We start from the raw sequence: 12,149 nt of genomic DNA on the forward strand, positions 1-12,149 counted from the left end.
TTTCGAAAACGGTTCTCTCACGACTCGTAAGTCATGTATCCAGTGTACCGAGGCGTTGCTCGACAGCGAGGACACGGTTTAGGAGATATGTTAAAATCGGCCTTTCGTTCGGTGGCTCCGGTGTTGAAACCGATGGTGACACGCGAATTGCACGCCTTGAAAGATGCGGCACTGACGCAAGGCAAAGAATTTCTCCAAAATGTCATCATCGACAAACAAAACCCCAAAGAAGCCTTCATGAGGGCAGGCAAAAATGTCATGCTGCAAAGGGGCAAAGACCTTTTGGGTCGCTGAGACACACCTATAAATGCCCTGCACGCTACCGAGTCAGGCATTCAGCAAGGACAAGGCAGAAAGAGACGACGAAGAAACACCCTTTCACCAGACTTCACACGTCTAAAGCGAGAAAGGCCAAGGAAAGAAGAACCGTTCGAGACTTAGACGTTTTCGATTATTGAGACACAGCAACAAAATAATGATGCACCGAGAATCTTGCGCTTGTTCCAAGTCGGAACTGGATCTGTTTGCCATGCCCACCCACCATGATGACCATGCAAGAATCCCAATGGGTGGAATTTCACCCCGTCTCCTCTTTGACCGATTCCGCTCCCATCGAGTTTGAAATCAAAGGACAGCTCGAAGATTACATCGATCTGAATAGCAGTTGCTTGTACTTGAAAGTCAAAGTTCTAGATTAGGGAGGAGATTCTATAAGCGGCGAAGAGAAAGTAGCTCCCGTCAACAATTTCATGCATTCCTTGTTCAGATCAGTGGACTTGTACTTGAATAACAAACTGGTCAGTAGCAGCATGGATACTTATGCTTACCGTGCCTACCTGGAAAATCTTTTGACGTACGGAATAGATGCCAAGAACACCCATCTCAATGCTTGCGTGCTATGGGAACCTGACGAAGCGGGCGATTTTGATAAAACAGGTATTAGTGATGACCCCCCATAAAAAGCAGACACCAATGAGGGATTTGTAGAACGAAGAAACAAAATATTAAATGGAAAGAGTTTAGAACTGATGGATCGTTTGCATTTGGACATGTGGTTGCAAGAGAAATATTTGCTGAACGGTGTAAATGTTCGCTTGAGACTGAATCGTAGCAGTGCTGCTTTCCATTTGTTGGCTGATGTTGATGCTACTACTGGTGGCAATCCTAAAAGCAAAATCGAGGACGTCAAACTCTACGTACGACGCGTGGAAGTGTTACCTAAAGTGGGAAATGACATCAGTAACACGTTGAGCAGAACGACTGCCAAGTATCCCATACGACGCGTGGAAGTGAAAACGTTCACCATTCCCTCTCAACATCATTCCATGATCGAAGATCATCTGTTTCAAGGACAGTTACCCAGTGGAGAAACTTTAGACATGGAATGTGAGGAGACTGTGGAAGAAGAAGTTATCATGATGAAATCCCGATGGCCAGAACAAGAAGCGCATTTAGTCTCCTGTTTTGCCAAACACTTGGTCGAAAAAATGACGGAATTGATCAAGAAAGATTGCTATGGATGTCAAAACGATCATCCCAGTCAAATTCAACACGATAAATGCCTGATGCTGAGTCAAGAAGAAAAATTGGACGAGTATCTGGACGAAGCTTGGAGTCTCATCTCGGACGAAGTCGTGTGGCATCAGTGGTATAAAGACTTGCGTGAACATTCTTGTCCACCATTAACCACTCAAGAGATCCATCGTATCGAAGCTCTCCTGAATCAGAGTGGGGAGACGAAGCGAAGAAACGGTTATTTGTCAGACATTTTCAAGCAAAAAGTCAGGATCGAATTGATGACTTATTATTACCTGTGAAGAAAAAGAAAAAACATGGATACCTGGGAACTTTATTACCTTTTGAACTCATCGCAAACCTCAAGACCATCAAGCTTATGTGATCAACACAGACGACATTCATCTCCCAGGAACCCACTGGGTAGCCGTCTACTTTCCTCAAGAAGAATGTGTGGAATATTTCGATTCGTATGGATTGACTCCTTTGGAAGACGATATCATTGACTTTATGAGAAGAAATGCTCAGACCACCCGATTCAATAATGTGAAATTACAAGGCACAGATTCCTTGGTGTGTGGACAATGTTGTGTGTATTTTCTGCATCATCGCTGCTTGGGCTATTCCTTAGAACATTTAGTGACTCATTTTGATCCTCGTTCTTCTTCTAGAAACGATGTGAAAGTAGATCGATGGTTTTGTGACCAGTATGCTTATCTTTTGTCTCTAGCTAGAAAACGTAGTGTCCATCAATGGCCTAATGACTTCCAACAGTGGAAATCACAATTTCATTCACAACGTTGCCAACCCTGTCCAAAATAATGTGTATATTGAAAAAAGATGTTTGATGTTATATTGTCGGATTATTGTTAAAAATGTTAGAGTTGTTGGTTAGTGTTAAGTAATTTTGAATAAAAATGTTGTGTTTTTGAGAAAAAAATGCCTTTGTCTTTTGTTTGGCTATAAGAATGTTGATTCATGCGCTTTGACTTCTCTCTATCTCTCTCATGACACTCATTAAACGTTCTGGCTCGAAAACCGTGTAGGGATGTTTTCCTTCACGTCCGCGCTTTGACTTTAAGAACCGGGGTAATTTCCAGTCAAACCATTCATTGTCGACTCATCCTCCTACGAAGATGTGCTCCAAACTAGCTAAGCTAAACGAAGCCTACGTGAATTTGCATAGGGTCAGACATAGTCTGATACCGAAGCCTGAAGAGATAGAGAATGTGAGAATGTTAAAAGTCACTGAAGACCTGATAGAAGAGCTCTTCAGAGAAGAAGTGAACAGGGAGAAAGAAGAATGGACAGAGAAGTACAGACTTCAGAGACAGCAGCAACAGCAACAACAACAGCAGCAGCAGCAGCAACCTGAACCTGACAGAGGCTTTGTCGATTGTCGTATCGACACCAAAGAGTTCTTCTCTTTCCGAAGAAGCAGACCTATCGTCAGAAAGTCTATCCTCAGAGGACGTCGCATTCTTAGAAACTAAAAGATGGCCCTAGCTTCAACTTGACGCAAGCAAAAAAATAAACAGCACTTTTCAGGGCTACCCCCAATTTCTAGGAAAGAAATAACAATCGATTTGCCAATGTGTGTATGAAGAGTAGTGTGAATATAAACACTGACTCATTTCTGGTGTGATTGTATAGGTTTACATGTGTGAGTGATTGTAAGGGTTCAAGTATGTTTGTGTGAATAGTAGATTATGATCATGTTTTGTTTTGCTGTTAGACGTGCGTAAATAATAAATTTGGGGTTTGATTTGACTGCTTTGAGTTTGTGGATAGTATATTATTGATTTCATGAAGGTTTTTAGATAAGTGATGGGTAGTATAAAAAAAGTCAGTGAGTGTTTCTTTTAAGTCCGCGCATTGTTTGGTCATGATCTAGGTAATATCAATTTTGTTTTGGGGGATGTTTTCCTTCACGTCCGCGCTTTTAGTATAAATTAAAAATCGTTCGGCAATCTAGCTACCCTTGTTGATTGATCAACACCACCAGAATGAACACCAGTCTAGCTAAACTGCTTGAACTTCATGTGCACCTGGAATATGCCAGGCACATAGTGAATGAGCTGGCTGCAGAGGCCCTCGTACAAGAGGGAAGAATGAAAGAGGAGGAGAGAAGAAACAAAGAAGAGGAGGAGAGAAGAAACAAAGAAGAGGAAGAAAAAGAGAGGAAATTTCAGAATCCCAGAGACAGAAAATTGGGATTCTGAAGCCATTTAACCCGCCCCTGCTCTCCCAAAAAAAAGAGTGAAAAGAGACTGGGAAAGAAGATGTGTGTGTGGTGCCAGGCCTGGAAGGTGCCATCATTAACCAGGTGCCATGGAGTTCAAAAAAACAAACAGCCCTTTTCAGGGCTACCCAAACCTTTAGAAAAGAAATAGTAATCAATTTGCCAATGTGTGTGTGCGTGTGTATGTAGAGTAGTGTGAATATAAACACTCTTTTTTTTATAAAAATTGTGTGTGTGTGTGCTTGTTTGTAAGCGATCAAGTAGGTTTGTGTGGATAGTAGATTATTGGGTTTGACTTTAATGCTTTGCGTGTGTGGATAGTAGATTTGGGGTTTGTTTATTGCTGTTTCACGTATGTGGATAGTATATTATACGAAATGAGAAAAGTAGGGGGATGTTTTCCTTCACGTCCGCGCGTTTTAAGTAATAATCTAGGTAATATCAATTTTGTTTTAGGGGGATGTTTTCCATCACGTCCGCAGAACCCACAGTATTCGTCGTTCAAACCATTCTACAGAGAATAAAAAAAGAAGATGGTTTCAAGCCAACTTGATAAAATGAAAACATTGCAAGACGTCCTGGACAATTTGGGTATGATGGAGCAAATGTTAGTGAGGCTACACGAGGATCCCTATTCTTATAGTCCCCATCGAGTGAAGATGGAGATCCACAATTTAAGAAAAGTAAAGAACATGATCAGTGCTCTGATGAAAGAAATAAAGGAGGAGAAGGAGGATGAAGAGGAAAGGATAAGGATGAGAGAATCGAATGAAAAAATTGAAAAAGAAGAAGAAAATGAGAAGAGGAAGAAAGAAGAGGAGGAGAAGCAGAAAGATGAGAAAAAGAAGAAAAAGGAGGAAGAAAAGAAGAGAAAAAGTGTAGGACAGAAAATAAGAAGCTGGTGGAGAAATAGAAGAAATTAGAAGAAGAAAACAAAAAGGCCCTTTTCAGGGCCACTCCAGTCTCTCGAAAAGAGATAGACTTTCAATTGCCTACCCCATTTTGTTTATTTTTTTTTATTTTTTAAAAAAACAAAAAAAAAACCATGTTAAATTTCCCTTGTCCCTAGACAGACCCAAACTCTATTCCCCATGTTCAATTTCCCTTGACGCTAGAGTGACCCACGATTTTTCCCATGTTCAATTCCCCTTGACGCTAGAGTGACCCACGATATTTCCCCATGTTCAATTCCCCTTGACGCTAGAGTGACCCACGATTTTTCCCATGTTCAATTCCCCTTGACGCTAGAGTGACCCACGATATTTCCCCATGTTCAATTCCCCTTGACGCTAGAGTGACCCACGATTTTTCCCCATGTTCAATTCCCCATTGACGCTAGAGTGACCCACGATTTTTCCCCATGTTAAATTTCCCTTGACGCTAGAGTGACCCAAGGGGTTCTGTAATGCTAATTCCCGTTGACGCTAGGGTGACCCTATATACTACTGCCCTCTTCTGTTTTTCTTGAGATTTTTCTCAAATCATGTGGATAGTTTGTACGATTCTTCCAATCGGTTCCGAAGAGATTTAATATAAATAGACTAACTGCCTGATCCACTATCCTTATCTAATCCAAATGCGAGGTCAATAGATAGATGTGGCTCTCTTCCAAACATCAGAAAGAATGGAGTGTGGCCTGTAGACTCGTGGCGCGTACAATTATATGCATGAACCAATGGTCCTAAATAGCTCTTCCAATCCCTTTTCTGATCAGGGTTGAGAATTCCCAACATATCTAGCAGTGTCCTATTCCATCGCTCACACATACCATTGCCCATTGGATGATAAGGTGTCATGCGAGACTTTTTTATTCCAGTAATTTGACATAATTCCTTGATGATCTTGCTTTCAAAGCATGCAGCCTGGTCTGAATGTAAACGCTGGGGCATACCATAATGCACTATTCAACTATTAAACAGAGCCTCAGCTGTAGTCCTGGCTGTCTGGTTTCTAGTCGGAATGGCCTGTGCATACTTGGTAAAGTGATCTGTAATAACAAGTATATTTTCGAAGCCTCCTTTGGACATCTCAAGAGTCAGAAAATCGATGCAAATGAGTTCCAATGGCTGTGTGGTCACTGTTGACGAGTGGTGCTCGGACATCCGTTGACGATTTTCTAAGCATGCAACGACGGCATTTTTGGATCCATACTTCCCCGTCTTTTGCCATAAGTGGCCAATATAATCTATCCCTTAGGAGAGAAAGTGTCTTGTCTCGGCTTAAATGACCTCAATCATCATGTAAGTAGTGCATAGCCTCCTCACGGTGAGACTTGGGAAGTACCAGCCGTAGTAGATCATCAGCACTTGTCCTCCAGTATAGCACACCTCTTCGCAGGCATAAATTGTCAAAGGTCCGAAAAAATGCTAAATGATCTCTTCCAGTAGGTAGGGACTGTCGATTAGGCTTTCCTTTGTCTCGTACATGCTTTACCCACTCCCTTATAACCGGATTCTTGGACTGAGGAACTCTCCAATCTCTATCTCTCATTGCAGCAATTCCAGAACCAGAGTCAATGTCGTCAACAACATCTGCAGATAGACAAAGACTTTCAACAAAAGGTTGGGCACTAGCTAAATTACAGAGAGCGTGTAAAGTCTTTTTCGGTAATAGTATTCATATCCTTGGTGCTGTTCTCTCTCTCTCTCTCTCTCTACTCTATATATATATATATATATATATATATATATATATATATATATATATATATATATATATATATATATATATATCGATCTATCACTGTATCTATCTCTGTATCTATCTAACTCTGTATATGTCTATCTATCTCTATATATGTCTATCTATTTCTATATCTATCTCTCTCTCTCTCTCTCTCTCTATATATATATATATATATATATATATATATATATATGTGTGTGTGTGTGTGTGTGTGTGTGTGTGTCTATCTCTGTATATCTATCTATATTTATCTATATATCTATCTATCAATATATATCTATATTTCTATCTATATATCTATCTATCTAGATATAGATAGATAAAGATATATATATGCATATGCATATGCGCTGAGAAATGACGTTAAACTCCTAAACAAAAGCAACAAGTAGTATGGTCAATACCTTTCCATACGTATACTACTTACATATTTTCAACGAAGGATGGGCCATGACTCAGAATAACATCCTTGTACTTTATACATACTTTGAAGTGTAAATTGCCCCGGGTTACCGAGTGGTCAAAAGTACTCGCCTTTACAGATCACTCGCACATCTCACCTCAGTCTGTGTCAGTTCGAGTCTGAGATCGACCAATGTGGGTATGTGAGAAAGTTTGCCAGTAGCTTCCCGTGGGTCGGTGGTTCTTCTCGAGGTCTTACCTGGTCCTTCCTCTACCAAATGTGCTGGCCGCCATGTACGGTCTAGTATATCATTAACACTACTATCAGTACCCCTACCTCCTCCATCGACGGGGTACTAATACGATCCTATATCTATCAACAGAGCACCCGTGTTTTTTTTTTCTTCTCCTAATACTTTCGCTTATTTATGTAACAATGCATACATACTATTACCGACCTAAGTTTCCTTTGTATACTCCACACAAAAACGAATTTAACATCTTACTAAAACAACTCTAAGAATCCTCCATACAATCGAAGCGAATTAGGCCACACATAGTCACAATATCATTAGCACTAGTATTTGTACCCCTAACTCCTGTGTCGACTGGGTATTAATTTGATTCTGTTTCTCTTAGCGGAGCACCTGGGTGTTTTGTTCTGTAACACTTTCGCTCATGTTCGTAACAATGCATACATACCAATACCGATCGAAGTTACCATTTTAAGTTACATATAAAAACAAATGCAAGGTTTTAGTAAAAACGACTCGAAGTATCCTCGAAACAATCGAAGTGTATTCGGCCGCCATTTTGAACATATCATCAGATTGGATGAGCATGACACAGAAAGATAACACTCGTATACAAGTTTTAGAAGTCTGCTTCAGAGATAAAATGTGCTATTTATTATGGATTTTGATGTGCAAAATTCAAATATGACAATTAAACAACTGATTGGTTACTGTTTCCAAAATATTTACGTTTGTAGATTTTACGTCTGTGTATATTGTGTTGATAGTAGAGTTTCAATCATAAATTGTCAACCTGGGTCTTTTCAAGTGTTTATGGTTGCTTTACATGATAATATTTCACCTGTCCTGTTCATGTAACACTAAAATAAAACAGCAAAAGGGTTATATAACTAAAAAATTTATGAAACAAAAGGCAAAAAACTATTATGTATATATAAGTACACAGTTTAGTCCTTATTCAGTATCGACTCGGCTTATCTCTTGTATTCATTAAACAGTGCATCTCTTGTCACTGTCCAGCAATAGCCTGCAAGCACTGTCATTGATGGGCTCCATTTGCCCTGATAGCGTTTCTCCATTGTTGCACTGTCCTTGTGAAATCGCTCGCCGTGCTCATCGCTCAGTGCTCCGCAGCTCGGTGGAGAAAATCTAGATGAGAGTGCAAAAAATGTATCGTTAGTGACATGATACAACCAAGGCTTTTATATGCATTGAGGAGGGTTTCCACCAACTCCCTGTAGTTGTCTGCCTTGCTGTTTACGAGAAATTTGTTTGCTACTAACTTAGAGGCTTTCCATGTCGTCTTTGCTTGACACGCACTGCACGGTCAAATGCATTATCTCGAAGAAGTTCACGAATCTGAGAACCAACAAAGACACCTTCCTTTATCCTTGCTTCACTTAACCTTGGAAATGCTCCACGGAGGAACTTGAATGCAGCTTGTGTTTTTTCCATGGCCTTAACGAGGTTCTTCATCAGACCCAGCTTGATGTGCAAGGTGGTAACACAATCTTCCTTGATTCAACGAGTGTTGGATGCTGAACACTTTTCCTCCCAGGCTCCAATGACTGTCGGAGTGGCAAATCACTCTTGATGTAGTGGGAATCTCTGGCTCCACTATCCCATTCTCAGAGAAAACAGCATTACTTCAGTCTGCAGACCAAGCAAGAGAGCAAGAACTTTCAAATCGCCACAAAGCTGCCACTGATGCTGGTCACAGTTTATGCACCTCAAAAGTTGTTTCATGTTTTCATTGGTTTCATTCATATGGACTGCATGACCAACTGGAATTGATGGCAAAACATTGCCATTATGTAGCAAAACAGATTTAAGACTCATCTTTGATGAATCAATGAACCGTCTCCACTCACCTGGATCATGAACGATGTTGAGGGCTGCCATCACAGCATCGATGTTGTTGCAGGCTACAAGATCACCTTCCATAAAGAATAGGACAAGGTCCTTTTGAAGGTAACGGAACATGGAAACCCTAACATCACCTGTCTGGAGATTCCACTGCTGTGGTCCGCAGCTCAACAGCTCTGCCTTACTCTTGGATAGTTCCAAATCCCTGACAAGGTCATTCAGTTCACCTTGTGTTATGAGGTATGGTTCGGAGGAGGAGGATGGGAGAAAATCTGGGTCATGTGACACTGATGGTTCAGGACTAGAAGTTTCATCCTCTCTCTCGTCTGACTCAAGTGAGAATGATTCTGGTGCATTAGGAACCGGCAGTCCTTCTCCGTGGGGTACTGGGCGTATAGCTGATGGAATGTTTGAATAATGCACAATCCACTTTTTCTTCTTTGACACACCTTTCCCAACTGGATGCACCATGCAGAAGTAACAACTGCTGATATGATTTGTTGGCTCTTTCCAAATCATTGGCACTGCAAAAGGCATATATTTCTTTTTCCTGTTCAACTACTGGCGAAGATTTGTTGCAAACGTGTTGCAGCACATATGCGGGGCCCACCTTTTGTCCTGATCTCCAATTCTACAGCCAAAGTAAAGGTGATAGGCTTTCTTAACTACAGTGGTTATACTGCGCTTTTGTGATGCAAAAGTCACTTTACCACAAACATAGCAGAAGTTAGCTGCATTGTTCATACAAGTAGGAGACATCTCTGCTCACTTTGGTTAAACAGAAACGTGTCCCTTTGCAAAATCAAACACTGGTAAATAAGAGAGCACAAAACTAGGATTTCGAGGGCTGATATAGGGCAATTTGCTCAGCAGAGTGATGTAAGCTATGACTGCATCATGCATGACTTCTATGAATAACCTGATGCAATACATATGTATGACACAATATCAGCTTCAGATTGCATCATTCATATTACTTTGCCTAAAAAACAAGTTCTGTCCAAACCAGTCATAGATTTATTCAGAGATCCAGTCAAAGATCCAGTTTAGTCATTTCTGGTTTAAACTGAAATACCTTACCTGTATAACTCGCTTATCCTCTGCCATTGTCAAGGGTCATATATACTGACCCAGTAACATATCTTTAAAACTTGAGCCAATCAAACATTTTAAGCATCATTTTCGTTCTCAGTGACCCAGAATTGGTTACGTTTGACTACATTTATTTCGGAAGCATTTTTGGCTGTAGACCAGTGTAACAGAAATTCATGTCATATAGAAACTAATGCTTTGTAAGAAGAGATACAGACCGCTTCATTACACCTACTGAATCGTTTCGTTGCCCTAACTTGCAGAGGCTACGAGATCGCAGCGAACTTTTTCATGTGCTGTAATATGGAGGTAAACACCATAAAAACAATTCAAACTACATGTTTTCCAGATAACGAAGTGGGGGGGGAGGTAATTTAAAAAAAAAACGTACACACACACACACACACGTACAGTCATTTGTCATTGAAATTTGACCTTTTTTTTCTTGCGCACGTTTATTGGGTATTATGCATAGTTTGAGCAAACAGACATAGACTTTTGCTTTGGTGCCCTTTCGAGTAAAGTCTGGGCCCTTTTGAAATTTTTTACCCCCACCCACCACGACTTCACCTGGAATTCCAAAACAAGCCTTATAATTGACTATATAAAAATTATTAAAAAAATAAATATACAATGAAGTAAATTTATTATTTTCAGAATTGTTCGTTTAAGAAACGTTTTTCGAGGCCCCTTAAGGGTTCAGGTCCGGGCCAAATAGCTCCCTCTGCCTGCCCATCGAGTCTGCATATATTACATACACATCATGTTCACCTATGGAAGTCTGTACAACTCTGATGTAAGAGAAATGCCTGTCAGCTTAATTTCTAGTGTCTTGTGTAGATGGACTATTTATAACTACACAAATCCCCAAACAGTATGGCGAACTTTGAATACGATGAAAACTGCGTTTCTTGTACAAAGGTAAGCTATTACGGGCAAAATAGGAAGGTAGGGTTGGGAGGAGGTTGTGTTACGTACAGATACATGTCCTTGCATTTTTGCCTACAACACTGGAGAACATTTTGCACATATTAAAAATTCCAAGTCATTCCAGTGGTTATTTTCGTTCCGACTATTCTATACATCTCAAAATGATTTATTTCTGAAAATAACTACTAAAACCTAACATAACAGTTTACCCCCCCCCCCCCATTTTCTCCACAAACCCTCCTCAGTAACACCATCGGTATTAATAAATCAATGTGTAGTCGATCCGGTTTAGCTGATGACATAACATTTTATAAATCGTCTATGATGTGCCATTATACCGGTGCGTACAAGAATTTACAACCAGGCCTAAAAGAATGACCCCGTCGGTTCCTCCCGCTACAGTTTTGCCGTATCCGTTGTGTTCACGTGACGTCACAAAACGTGAATAGTTCCACATCCGCCATGTTGAGTCCCTAGCTCCGCAAACCGGCACCTAATAACACTGTTCTTCCCGCATAATTACGAAGACACGTCTCATTTTGTGCGTAAGAATATAATAATACATCACATACTGTTGTTCCTGTCAAATTTCTTCAAGTAAAACAAATTTCATAAACACATTAGATCGATCAATAAACAAACGCACACACAAATAGATACACAAACAAGTAAAAACATGTAATGATTTTCGTACGTACAAGAATTTACAACCAGGCCTAAAAGAATGACCCCGTCGGTTCCTCGCGCTACAGTTTTTTCGTATCCGTTGTTTCATGTGACGTCACAAAACGTTTGTACTTCCACATCCGTCATGTTGAGTCCCTAGCCCCGCAAACTGGCACCTAATAACACTGTTCTTCCCGCATAATTACGAAGACACGTCTCATTTTGTGCGTAAGAATATAATAATACATCACATTCTGTTGTTCTGTCAACCGCACGAGACCGAACTGGGTGACTTTTCTACTTGTTTTCTTCAAGTAAAACATTTAAATTTCAACCATTTTTGTTATTCTTTCATAAACACATTAGATCGATCAATAAACAAACGCATACACAAATGGATACACAAACAAGTAAAAACATGTAATGATTTTCAATTTTCGTGGTCTGAAATCAATCATTTGGTTATCGTTCAAGTTAAAAAAGTTAATTGTTAATAT

General features: G+C 40.2%; 1 protein-coding gene across 3 annotated transcripts in view; it reads left to right on the forward strand.

Moving 5' to 3' along the window:
* Window positions 1–10,552: 10,552 nt before the first annotated feature.
* LOC149797289 (uncharacterized) overlaps window positions 10,553–12,149 on the forward strand; it is a 130,644-nt gene continuing 129,047 nt past the window's right edge. Inside the window, exon 1 of one of the 3 annotated variants that reach the window (XM_089962010.1) lies at window positions 10,553–10,977. The gene's annotated coding sequence lies outside the window, so the exon portion shown is untranslated. The remainder of the gene's footprint in view (window positions 10,978–12,149) is intronic. The other 2 variants (XM_089962011.1, XM_089962009.1) reach the window with 2 other exon arrangements.

Source organism: Sinohyriopsis cumingii, chromosome 6, assembly GCF_028554795.1.
Source record: "Sinohyriopsis cumingii isolate HCF-2022 chromosome 6, ASM2855479v2, whole genome shotgun sequence".
Classification (NCBI taxonomy): domain Eukaryota; kingdom Metazoa; phylum Mollusca; class Bivalvia; order Unionida; family Unionidae; genus Sinohyriopsis; species Sinohyriopsis cumingii.